This window comes from Dermacentor silvarum, chromosome 1, assembly GCF_013339745.2.
Source record: "Dermacentor silvarum isolate Dsil-2018 chromosome 1, BIME_Dsil_1.4, whole genome shotgun sequence".
NCBI classification, from domain to species: Eukaryota; Metazoa; Arthropoda; class Arachnida; order Ixodida; family Ixodidae; genus Dermacentor; species Dermacentor silvarum.
The window spans coordinates 261,410,454-261,424,365 of NC_051154.1; the positions used below are offsets into that span (position 1 = coordinate 261,410,454).

Genomic DNA, 13,912 nt, shown 5'->3' on the forward strand with positions numbered 1-13,912 from the left:
TCGTTCGCAAACAGTCGCCGTCAAATATTGCGTTCCGTGAGGTTCGGTTCTGGGACCCATCTAGTTTCTGCTTGCCGTAAATGACTTAAATTACATTCATTTAACACAGCAAGCCATTCAATATGCAGAAGACACATACATATTTTTCGCCTGAGAAAACAGTCACTGCTCGGAAAGAGAATGCAACGTCTGGCTCGCGCAACTTTCTACACACAGACTGCAGTTGAACCTTCGTAAAACAAGAAGAACGTAAACTTTATTATCAAATCGATAAGATTTGAGTCCGGCTTCGTAAAACAAAGTATCGTGTTTTTCTAGCAAAGACAAAAAATTCATACGTTCTTCAACCTGCATTATGAAGACAGCGCCCTAGAGCACGTTTCACCGCAGAAGTTTTTTGGGAGTTGTTTTTGATGAGAATCTTAGCTAGAATGCACACGTGGCGACCATTCATCTCAAAATTCTTCGGTTTCTCTTAAAAATATAAAGATTACCTGAAGAAGAGCTACGAATTGGGCTCGTTGGTGTGCATTAATTTTTCTTGCGCTAAGTGCTGTAGGACGCAACAGGGACGAAACGAACATTGGATATGAAGCGGACCCGAAGCGGTACTGCGTCTTGCAGTACTTAGCGCAAGAAAAATGAAAGATTACCTGCCCATACGACTAAAATTCACGCTCTTATACAGTTCTGTTTGCAGTATTGCCTTATGGTATAGTCATCAGCAGCAGCATCAGCAGCAGCCTATTTTTATGTCCGCTGCAGGACGAAGGCCTCTCCCAGTGATATCCAATTACTCGTCTCTTGCGCTTTACCTGATTCCACCTTCACCCTACAAATTTCCGAATTTCATCACCCCACCTAATTTTCTGCCACCCTCGATTGCACTTCCCTAGCATTGGCACCCATTCTGTAAGTCTAATGGTCAACCGGTTATCCATCCTACGCATTACATGGTCTGCCCAGCTCATTTTTTTCTCTCTTAATGTCAATTATAATATCTGCTATCCCCGTTTGCTCTATGATCAACACCGTTCTCTTCCTGTCTCTCAACATTACGCCTAACATGTTTCATTCCATCGCCATTTGCGCGGTCCTTAACTTGTTCTCGAGCTTCTTTGTTAACCTACAAGTTTCTGCCCCACATGTTAGCACTGGTAGAATGCAATGATTGTACAGTTTTCTTTTCAACGACAGTGGTAAGCTCCCAGTCGTGATTTGGTTATGCCTGCCGTATGCACTCCAACCCATTTTTTTTTTGTTGTTCTACGTGTTCTACGTCAAAGAGTAACCTTCATATGTTACATAAGCTACAGAAACCCGGAATTTGAAGTATTTATGGGCTTCAACGAACTGATCATACTTTGCCTTATTTTATTAGAGCTCAAGTACTTCCCCTTAACTATCTTATACAACCTAAACTTGCAATAAGTGTTTGTAAACAAATCAGTTCTGACCTCGTAGCGTTTATCACGGTTTGTAAGACAAAACCTTCACAACTTTGCAACTTGACATTTTGTTACTCCTCGTATTAGAACACAGTATGGGTCACAACTAACACAGTATGCCATCGCAGTGGTTCCTGAACAAGTTACCGTTTTTCTGTTCACCTATCCCAAAATGATAAAACAGCTCAAGTGTTTAAAAAAGCGTGCAAATACATTCACTGTTAGCATGCAAACTTAGCAGTATTTTCTGGTGTTATTTGTCATTTATTACTTTCACATTTGTTACCACAGCCTTTTGCCTCTGTATTTTCACGCTTCTTAGAAAAAAAAAAACACGTAGTTTTCTTGTGGTTACGCCATTGACGTGGCTTGTCACTGCTGTTGTGTCACTATTTCTTGCTCAGTATCTCACGAGCGTTGACAGGTTCCCGAGACCCCGTCAGGTAGATATGCTGCCTTTAGTCCCAAGTTCCTGGACACTGGTTGTACAAAATAAAAATGAATATTGAAAAACGAAAGGAAATTTATAATCATATTTCTTATTACAATTGGGATTCATCAGATAAATGTTACTTTATTCGACCAATGAGGTAAGTGGCATAGTAAAAGTCATTTAATAAAAGGTGCAGAGCTTATAAAAGACAAACAAAAAAATGAACAATAACACATGATGAAAAGGTTGCATGAGCACATGTGTGTAAATACAGGAATCGCGCATAAAACACATTCAGCAAGCAGAAACGTTGATCAGCCTTGAAGTCTAGAAACGTTGTTGCTTAGCCATTTATAAGTGTTCTGACATACCGTGGTGGCGTAGTGGCTTCGACGTTCCGCTGCTAAGCCCGAGGTCACGGAATCAAATCCCGGCCACGGCGGCCGCGTTTCAATGGGGGCGAATTTCAAAAACACCCGTGTACCCTGCAATTTGTGTACGTTAAAGAACCCCAAGTGGTTAAAATTAATACGGAGTCTCCCACTACGGTGTGCCTCATAATCATATATGGTAGTTTTGGCACGCAAACCCCGGAATTTAATTTAGAAGTGTTCTGAAGGATATAGTGCACTGCCACCAAGGCTGAAGTTCTTTTTGCGCATTTCTTTACTACACGGTTCTCAGAAATGCTAGAATTAAGGCCCTTAAGCTAGCCAGCTAGTTAACGAACGGCTTGGAGGAAGCAAGCATGACATGAACTGCGTGGACAAAACCTCGAAAATATTTTTTTTCGACTCGGCCTTCTGCCAGAAGGGCGCTATGGGCAGGGGCGCGCTCTCGACCAGCCATGCCTTTTGTGGCCATATGTGTTCGAACGCTGACATGGATCGGGCAACATGCTTTGCTTATCAGGTTCGAGCAAGGATATAGAGTTCAAGCAAGGCATTAAACAGGCGCGCGCGGGTATCTGTTCAGAAAATCGTCTCGCTTCCGTCGTAGCCCAAGCGGCTGGAGTCGGCAGATCGTGTAGGAAGCTGCAACAGATGAAACGCCATCTGGCCAGGGTCCGGTGACCATAGTGCCTAAGGCCTCTTACAGGTACCGAACCCCGACGATGCCTGCCACTAACTTCCCCATTCTATAGACCCGTGTAAGTTTAACCCTTGGTATATGGGCGTTCTATAGCAAACGGGCTCTGGACTGCGTTCACGCGCCTATTATAGGACTAATTATTGTGCTTACCGACGCAATTATTAACCCCCGTATTTAGAAAGGCATCTCAACTTGAAGCCCATGCTTGAATTTATCTAAATGACGCCTGTCGTGAACCTGCTGAAGGAAACGCAATGAGCGTCTTGGGCACGTTCACTACAGGCGCCATTTAGATAAAGTCAAGCATAGATTTCAAGTTAAGATGCATTTCCGAATACGACGGTTAGCTGGTTACTTCAACTGGGCCACCAACCCGTCGGTATTGTTCCAGAGATGCCCTGCTCTGCCGAAGCAAGGCTGCCCACATTTTCACTGCAGCCTCTGTTGACGACGTTCAGTCCTCACAGTCATGCTTCATGCGCTCATGTGTATTTGCCAGCGCAGCTTCTTCCGTCTAACATTACTTAACGTTATCCTTTGCTTCAACCATTGCCAACAAGCAAACATGAACCAGGTGCTACATTAGACAGATTGAGCGAAGAGGGCCCACATATCAGTAGCTGAAACCCTATTGAAGGATTAAGCAATTTGCATGCGACACTGCGATACCTTCAGTGCATTAAGAAGGCCTTTCAGCTTTGCTGCGACACACTGGTCTCAACGAGATTCTTTTTTATGCCACGTGTTGTGTGTTTTGTGTGTGTTATGCGTTCATCGTACGTCCTGTATAACTTCATTTATCATCACATTCAAATGAAGTATACCATGCCAGGCATGACGTCAGGCAAACGTCTCCAGTTTTCATTAAAGAACCTCTCTCTCTCTCCCTTCAGTTTATGGCACCATAATTAGGGATAAATTACTTAACGGACTTCGCATTGTTAATGCGCTGGCTCTTATTTTCACTCGTGCCCAAGCGTTCGTTGAGGATGCATATCAGCGCTACGAAGTACTTAGTTATGAAAGTTACGAAATAATTAACACGCTGTTTGCATGTGTGCACAGCGCATAACCGTAGTACTGAAGCGTCACCGCGCTTTGACTCTCCCCTCACTAATTAAACAACGCATTGCAGCAGGATTGAGGGGAGGGGACTGGGGCAGCAAGGAGGTGCCAAGCACCGGGAAAAGAATTTGCGGCCACGGCGAAAGCGCGACTCGCCGGCATGCTAATTAGCAGGCCGAAATGTGGGATTCCCGTTGCCGCCGCTGCCACACTCGAAAGCTGTCATGACGAAGCGCAGCGGGCCGCACTTTCCTACGTGCCGTCAAGCGCATATGCGCACTTTCGCGCTGCGATCCTAGGCGGTCCGCGCGACATACGGTGACGGTGCGTAAAAACGCCGATGTCTGCGGAACCACTCGGCGGGCGCAGTTCGCATGAGCGGTAAGTCCGTGCGCATCGCCACGCACGCGCGTGAGAGATTTTCCCGCCTGCGACTTGCAAAAACGCCAATGCGGCACATCCTGTGGCCGAGCGCGTTTCCCTCTCTTTTCACGCTCGCCGCTCGTCATTCAGTTGCGCAACGCTTGACGCTGCGCAGTTCTTGATCGCGCGAAGCGCTTTGTGCGAGTACTGCATGGTTTAATCTTTAATCGTGCGCTAACTACACAAAATCTTTATCGCAGTGTCCACTGAGCTCGATGGCCCAGCTGCTCGTTTCTGTGCACGTTTCAAGCGTTCTCCAAGGTGGAGTCGTCTGTCGCAATGATTATGCGCGCTTTGTAATCGGAGGGGGGGGGGGGGGGGGTGTATTCGTTACGAAATACAGCTTCCCCTTGTGGCCTTTCTCTCTCTCTCTCTCTGTGTGTGTGTACGTGTGTGCGTCATGCCATGCTATGGCTTTTACGACTGGCATGAGCGCAATGCGCTTTTAGTTAGGCTCTTTTAAAACATGCAGCTATATCCGAGGCTGCATTTTGCAACTACCGATTTCATTTTCCGACGAATGGAGAAATAGATGGATCGTTGAAAATAAGGTCCCTGTATACCCACATATCAAAGTGCAGATCCGCCGTTTCGCTTGCACCTAAAGCTAAAACTGCTGCAATTTGCTTATTAAAAACGCACTTCAACTTATGTGCCCACTTGTACAAACTCAAATCGTGACGTCACCGGAGCAAATAAACTGACCAAAAGAAATCATGATGACCAAAATGATCGTCTGGGGGAGCGCTGAAATAGTGGCGCTATCCCGTGGTTTTTGTATTTCACGGGCTTTCTTTAAAGGCAATTACAAGAAGCTCCATCAATGGTACTTAGTTGGAAGCACCTCAGTCGGTCATTTTTAAGTATGATCTACAACTTTCGTATTGGTCTTTCCTTGTGAAGCCAATATTTAAGAAGTTAGGCAATTAGTTTATACTAATTATTTGACTTTGCAAAAGGAAAAAAAAACTACCGCAGACTAGGACACGCGATCCTCAACACCACTGAGTTGGTTTGAGCCTCCTAGCACGCTCCGTCTCTTTTAAAACATTGGCTACTTTTATCTGGGACACCCTGGACAGCCTGGACATCTGGACAGCCGCAAAACAACAGTACTCATTTTTAGCAGTGCTAAAACGCCGGCAGTGGCTTTTGCACCCGTAACCTAGGGTGCGATCTTGTACGCGTTCTAAACGGAGGCGGTCCGTTCCATCGAGCCGCACACGATTGGTCAATTTGATCGTCACGGTTCAAATTGACCAATCGTGTGCGGATCACAGTTCAAATTGACCAACCGTGTGCGGCTCGATGGAACGGACCGCCTCTGTTCCATTTTGGAACGCGTACAAGATCGCGCCCCTATACTCTCAGCGAGAGCCACCGTCATACAGTTTCAAGACGTGCCACCGAACGATATCGACAGCTGCATAACTTGCAGCTCTTCGCGCTGCAATCCGTCTCGTCAGCCAAGAACAACCTCGAAGATGGTGAATATTCAGCGACTAGAAGGAAGAACTGCATTCTTTACTATGAGCCATGTGGCGAAGACCACACCAAGGACCGGCATTCGAGATTAGACAACTAATATTTCAAGATTCAAGATTAATTTTATTTCTCCTAGAGAAAAAAGGCCCGGGACAAAAAGCTGCCTTGAAGCAGCTTGACGGGGTCCGGGGCCCATTAACAAAATGGCAGCAGTGAAGGGAAAAAATACAATTTCACACACATCATGAATCAAGGAACCGTACACAATACAGAATTACAATTAAACTAAACGCAAGACCAAAGTAAAATTCAAATGTACAATGCACTGATAGTAAAAAAAAACAGTAGTAAAGCAGAAACAGAGTGTTTAAAACATGATTACAATTCCACACTACGATATAGTACATCATGTTCAAACAAAATACTAGCAGTATTTTCCTTTTATACCGTGGCAAAAAATATAAAAAGAATACCCTAATTTGGGTTTGAGCCCACCACATGCTCAAAAAATTGCTGAAGAAATGTTTTTTTTTGTTTAGGTTCCTATTTTCTGTGTACCATTTGTTTGTGTTTTGTTTGTGATATTACAGATATTGCAGTGGCTCAGAAGTCATTGCGGCGTCATAGGTAACGAACACGCCGATAACGCTGCTCGATCTGCTCTTCAAGGCAGCAAAAAGGAGTCGATACCGTTATCAAGGTCATATGCCGCTAGAAAAATTCCAATGCTCGCATGAGATATCACCTTCTTTATGTGGAACACCTTAAGGGGGGGGGGGGGGGGGGTTCAAGGCAACCGGCTGCACCACCTGGCATCCTATCTCCGCCTTCGCATCCCAGCTGGACTCTATATACCGACGCGAAGCTGCCCTGCTTTGTCGAATATGACTAGGAGTAGCTTTTACGAAATCTTTTGCTTTCCGAATCACATGGGCCGACAACGCCTCGTATGATGACTGTGGTATCGAGGAGACTCATCAACACGTTCTGTGTGACTGTTCTTGCTACAATTTACAGAGACGATCGCTCGCAATCGCGGTAGCGCGCTTTGATCAAAAGCCGTTAAGAGAGAAAATTATTTTAGAATGCCGACCTCACAAGCGATCGCAACGGAGGGTGACAAGGCCGCTGTTGCAGTTTTTAAGGTCAGCAGGCCTGGGTAAGCGGCTGTAGCCTGAACTGATGTTTGTTGTGCTACAAGTGCTACTGTGCGGTGACAGTATGTGGCGATAGTGACCGGCTGTGATTGTGTGACTGTGCTCCCTTTCTCTTTCTCTGCTTTCTTATCTCTTTACTTCCCCTCCCCCATTTCACAGTGTATGGTAGCAAACAGGATTTTCTCTTCTGGTTAACCTCCCAGCCTTTCCTCTTTCTTCTGTCGCTCTCTCTGCACGCCCTTTGGGGTGTTTATCTATGTCCCACAACAATTACCGTCGTCTGTACTACTCCCTATGACGCTGCGCGTCCGGTACTTCCAGGTCACGAACGACATGCGTGTTATCAGCGTGACACAGCATTCTTGACAGAAAAGTAGCGAGTGCAGATTTTTCAAGAAAGGAAGCTCAAGCCATGCAGACTAATGACATTTATTGTTCTATAGGACAAATATATGCCCCAAAGTGTGTAAAGTGTTTTTAGAGTGTATTGTCATGTTTATAATTCAGTTTTCGTGCATCCACAGTTTCGTTCTTCGGCTCCTGAATGTGACACTGCGCTGATTTATTCAAGTTTTAGTTTTCATACAGGCCCGATTGAAGCCCCGCTAATTAAGACATCCAAATAACGAAGGAAAAATTAATTCATTCATCCAGCCAGGTAGTCCTTGAGTAACTGGCAGACATAAGCAGCTTTGAAATAATGCGCTTCCAAATTTCGAAACACCGTGTATAATGTAGTGATGTAATGGTGATTCTTTAACGGCCACAGTCGTGAAAACATTTTCTGACGAACACTAACGCTCCAGTGTCCATCAGATCCCATGCACAAGCATTTTTCAGCGAAAATAACTTGTCGACGCCACCTACTGCGTGAAATCCCTTGTCTAGTCGAAAAGTTGAAGTCAGGTGGCCTAGGGCTCTCCACTTAAGCATCATGTCGAAGTGATCGTGTGGACATGTTATGTGCGGCTCCGCGGTAGAAATCCACAATCCAACAAAAGCACAGAAGAACTTTGCGCAAACAACGCGTTCATCAAATGACGGAGCAAAGTAGTTTTGTACGTCACTGGCCACAGGTACCAGGTGCAGCTAAGAGTCCGACACGCCAACCAAAAGTGAGTTCACCGACATATTATGTGGCATGTGCAGGGTGCGCATTCCAGACTGGGAGGGCTGCGACGTGCACGCTATGACTAAGAGGCATGCAGAACGGCACCAAGAATAACTGAAATGGCCGACTGATATCCTTCCGTTTCTCACTAAAAATTTACTACTTAAAAAAATCACTTAACACTACGCGCGAACGTTGTTAGCACTTTGTGGGCCTTCAAAATAGTCTACCTCCTGCACATAGCCGAGGGGGAGGTGCCATTTGCAACGTCACACCGAGATATTCTTATAAAAGTCTACTTTACTTTTCACCGTTTTTATGCTTATTCCAGGTTTCGTATCATTCGCCTTATTGAGCTTTGTGCTCAAGTTTGCCTTGGCTCTACGCGGCTCAAGAGGAAGTATCGTCAGGAATATTTCTTCATGATTAAGGGGTTCATGGACTATTTTTTCAATATCTCCGATGAGCGCAAAAGCAACGGCGGTAAATGCAATTCTACATGAACGTAGATGTATCCTCACGCAAATTCAGCACGAAAATTACCCATTCACCATGCACCAAAATAAAACAAATTAATTCCATCCTGTTTGTTGGCGGAATTCAAATTCGTTTTTTTTTTTTAATAGATATGACAGAGGCAGACTTCTTCAACTGAGTAGTGGCCCTAGGTTTCTAACATAATTGCAAGTCAACAAGCAAGAAGCATTTGCAGTGAAAACTAAACTAACGAAAATCGGTTGCTCTCATACGCGCCCAATGCCTGCGCTGTACATCTATGCATGGTGGACCACTGCAAGCCACACAAAATGTCAGACCTAGCGGTTATTTTGGAGGCAAATGGTAAATTGTATGCCAGATGTTTCAATGACGATTATGAAAGGTAAGGCACACGAGACAAAATATTTTTTTTTGCAAACATTCGTGGCAGTGGTGGACAGAAAAAAATTGTGCGATGATAACAGATAAAATAATAACTAACTGCTAAGGCCTTTGTGAAGTTCATTATACTTTACCGCATTTACCCCGACTGCAGGATTGAAACAAAAGAGTGTTCCGGTATGCCCACCCAGTAGGAATCCTGGCGCTGCCCCAGCTTCTGGATATTCTTCGCCAATGACCGCGAAGAAACACATTGGTGCTCTACACAGGTCTGTTCATGCAGTGCGCAAGCAAGGCTTCCTATAGAAAAATCAGCGGAACGCCTATGCATTTCGCCGCAGGTTTCACGGTAGGTTATCGTGAAACGGGAACTATAATACAAGGATTCCTTCTTAGTCCGTTTGGCTCGAGCACTTAATAGCTTCAATTTCTCAAGTGCAATGTCAGCGCTAACGCATCTATTCAGAAAAAAAAATGTTAATCGATGAAAATAGGTTGAATAATGGCCGCAGTGGCGACATTCGCACAAATTCTGATATCCGCTATACTGCTATCACTATGTGCCTGCAAAATTTCCATTTTTTTTCTCGAATATTTCGTTTTATAGCACCCCTGGAGACGTCAGTGGCTTAACACCCTGCACAAAGATGCTTTGTACAACATCCTGTACAACACCCAACACCCTTTTTAAAGCAAGCCCTAAACTATACATGTGAGGCGGAATCGTGCGGTGAAGACGAACGTGAATATGACAGAAAAAAAAAGGTAAACTAGCGCACTACTCATATGTGCAGGCTGGAAGCTTGTTTTTCTGAAGTGAATTACTGGCATCAATGTCAGTGGGAAATCGTGATAGCTTGCGAATGAGCGAAGAGGAAGAAGTATAAAAATATACTCGCGTCATGTAAAACAAATGAGACCAATTGCTCATCCTACTTTCCGATATTGCCCGCCGCGGCGGGTTAGTAACTATGGCCTGCTACTGCCGAGCACAATGTCGCGGGTTCGACTCCCGACAGCCTCATTTCGTTGAGGGTGGAATGCGAAAACACTCGTGTAACGCGCTTTCAGGCGTACGCTAAAGAGCCGCAGGTGGTGAAAATTAACCCACCGCCCTTAACTGCGGTGCGTCCCTCATAACACACTGTCCCAGTTCTGGACGTTAAACCTGTTATTTTTTTAAACTCTCAGATATGAGATATAAAATGAGGAAGACCTTTACACTATTTTATACTATTATAAGATTGGCATACTATGGTACATACCCACGCAAAGGGGTTGGCCAAGAAGCGGCTTGTACATATCGTATACCAGCGCCAACTAGCTCTTGTGAGGTGATCGCAGCGTGTTGATGATTGTGATTTCCACACTATGGCACATACGGGGGAAGGAAGTGACCGGCACATTTAAAATAAACGAGAAGAAACGAAGAAACACAAGCCTGTATCAGATTAGGCACACTGCGTAACACGGGTACGCGAGACCACATGCGTGCGACAGTTTCCTCTGCGCCAGAGGCCCAGGAATGAAATGTGCATTATAGTGTTTCATTAACCGCTTCACGAAAGCTTCGCTTAACATAGATTCAAACATTGCTAGTTGAATCTGCGTTATTATTATTATTATTATTATTATTATTATTATTATTATTATTATTATTATTATTATTATTATTATTATTATTATTGCTGTGAAGAACTCGCTCATTCCGAATCAGCATGGATTTCTGGCCGGCCGCTCCACTATCACAAGTCTCACAAGTTTCATGACACAGATCTCCACGCCGGTACTTCAAAGGGGGCAAGTTGACACCGTTTATTGTGATCTCAGCAAGGCTTTTGATGTAGTCAGCCACTCACTGCTTCTGATGAAGCTTACGCACTTTGATATTGACTCGTCAGTTGTGAACCTCTTGCGCAGTTATCTTCTTGATAGATCGTGTTATATTAACGTCAATGGCCAAACATCTTCTTCTTACATGGCAACTAGCGGCGTCCCTCAAGGGTCAGTATTAGGACCACTCCTTTTTTTAATTTTTATTAATGACGTTCTTTCTGTTATTCGGAACTCTTCTTTCCTTCTATATGCCGATGACATCAAGATTTTAAAGAAAATTCACACTGTTGATGACTGCCGCGCCCTGCAGTCTGACCTGTTTTTCTTTTCTAAATGGTGCAAGGATAATAAGCTTACCTTGAATGCTGCTAAAACCAAAGTCATGACTTTCACTCGCAAAACAGCAAGTATTTCTTTTTCTTATTCTGTAGATTCTGTGCCGTTGTGTAAGGTCTGCGAGATCAATGATCTTGGTGTACTTTTTGATGCAACCTTACACTTTTCGGCGCACATTAAACGTGTTGCAATGCGGGGTATGCGCTCTCTAGGTTTTGTATGCAGACTATCGAGGGAATTCAAGTCTCCTACTCCGTTCCGCAAATTGTACACAACCATCTGTCTTCCTCAACTCGAATATGCGTCGGTCGTCTGGAATGGCTCTTCTAGATCCAACAGTGACATTATAGATCGTGTCCAGAAAAAGTTTCTAAGCATATATAATCACCGCTTTGCAAACCTGGACATTGCACCCTGTACTAGCACTGTTGGATTGTTGTCGTTGCCCTCCCTTCGCGACCGACGTAATCGCGCTGACCTCCTGTTTCTCTTCAAACTCATTCACGGTAACCTCACGTGCCCCGAACTTCTCAGCTGTGTCATGTTTCGTATCCCACGCAAGATCACCAGAGAACATAGACCTTTCCATCTTCCTGCCTGTCATCACGAACACTCAACCGTCCACAGGATACAGAGTCTTTACAATGCTTACTTTCGTGATCTTGATATCTTTCATAACTCCTTGTCATCATTCTTTTCCGAGCTTTGCCTTGTGTTATAATTTTATGCATTGTTCAAGTGCCCTTCTCCTCCTTTTTCTTTTGTATTTACTTTGCGCTTTGTTCTCGGTACTCTCTTCTTTTCACAATTTTTATTTTTAATCATTTATTTTTTAATGATATTCCCCTGCAGTGTTTTGTTTTTGGTTTGTAATGTATGTGTGCGCCAGCACTCAGACCTTAGGGTTGTTCCTGGGCACGTTAAATAAACATGATTGATTGATTGATTGATTATTATTATTATTATTATTATTATTATTATTATTATTATTATTATTATTATTATTATTATTATTATTATTATTAAAGTCTTCATAAGATCAACAGTAGCTGACCAAGAGATGTGCCTTGTTCGATCATTTCAACTCGTAATCTTCCTGTGAACCTTGTTTGACCTTTCTTTACAGCCATGTATTTGCGATTGCTTTGTTGGGGGTTAAGGCAGCGATGTGCGTGAGCATCGAAATTCTCTTTTGTTCTCTTCTTCTTCAGATGATCTAACAGTATTGCAAGGAAGATCTGAGAAATCCTCAATGCCGCCGACGATCGGGCTTTGCGTCGAGGTCTAAAGAAAAACCGCGTGATACTTCTCGTTTTTTCTTTTCTTTTTTTTTCTATTTTTCTCTTACGTTCGTATTTCTCTTTCTTGCGCGTGTGCTTGTCTCTAGTTCTAAGTCCCAGCGAATGCCTCGCAGAACGAAGTCACTCGCTGCCATGACAACGGAGCAGGCGCGCGCCTGCTCGGTCTGCGGCTTTCAGGGTTGCCATGGCGACAGGAAGGCGTTGCAGAGACAGCTTGGCACCACGCCGACACTTGCTCCGCGTCTTCGGATCGTCCGCGTTCTTATATTTTGTTTCATTCCGCACTGCATGTAAACCAGCTGGGCGTCGCTCTCTCTTCGTGAGGAGCGGCGAGAAATTCTCGTCACGAAGAGAAAAAAGGACTGAGTATGAATTTAAGCAGGTCGGTGAAGTAATGCGCATCGACGGTTGTATTGTAAAGCAGGGCAAATGAAGCCGTTCATCTACCGTACCGTTCAGGGCCGAGTGTCGGTTAAAATATATAGGCCAAATAAATGTCATATAATTGATCATTTCATTCATTCGTTAGTCTATTGACGTGTTCCGACTTATAACGTGCCGATAAAAGGTAGCAGGTGTTGTTCAATTCCTTCTTTCTTTCCCTTAAATATACCTTGACTCGCTCCGACTTTCATTTGCCTTTCATTTTTATCTTATTTTTCATTATCCAAAGTTTCTTACACGCACATTGCTCGTAAAAAAAATGATCCTGCTGATTTCTGCATTAGCATTTCCACATTTTTCATTAGACATAGCTTGAAATAAGCGCTAGCTGCGAAACCTTCATGATCACGTCTTTACCATGTGGAATGGTACATGGTACGCTGAATTGAATAAACCGATATTCGTGAGCAATTTAATCGATTAAAACAAATATAAACTAGCTGTAGTTTTAACTTTTCGGAAAGCGGCTCTCTTGACTATTGCAATAACTTTGCTGGGCACGAGCATCATGAAACGAACTGAGAAACCGATATGAAAGCGTATTTACCAACTAATAAGAAACTTCACTATAGAAATAAGAAACTTCACGATACATTGTTATCGATGGTAGGCAGCATTTCCGTGGAGGGGTTAAGTAAGGTGAACCCCTAGCTTGACCGAGCGCGCGCGCGCACGCGCGCGTGTGTGGTTTAATTCCCGATGGATAAAATCGGAGGACACCTAAGCCCTTCTTATGAGTTGTGAATGTGAAAGCATTAATGTCCAGTGGAACGCCGCTGAGCGGTACTTTCAGTTATGAACTCCTCGCGGGCAAGCAAGCGCGTTGAGACGCTTGGCGCGTTTTGATTTGACCTTACCAAGGCGCAGTTAGAACGCAGGAGAGAGCTTGCGCCGACAAGGAA

At 44.1% G+C, this 13,912-nt stretch overlaps 1 protein-coding gene across 1 annotated transcript in view; it reads right to left on the reverse strand.

The window, feature by feature from the left end:
• Nucleotides 1-13,912, reverse strand: part of LOC119437102 (LIM homeobox transcription factor 1-beta) — a 231,371-nt gene that overhangs the window by 145,867 nt on the left and 71,592 nt on the right. The window lies entirely within an intron of this gene.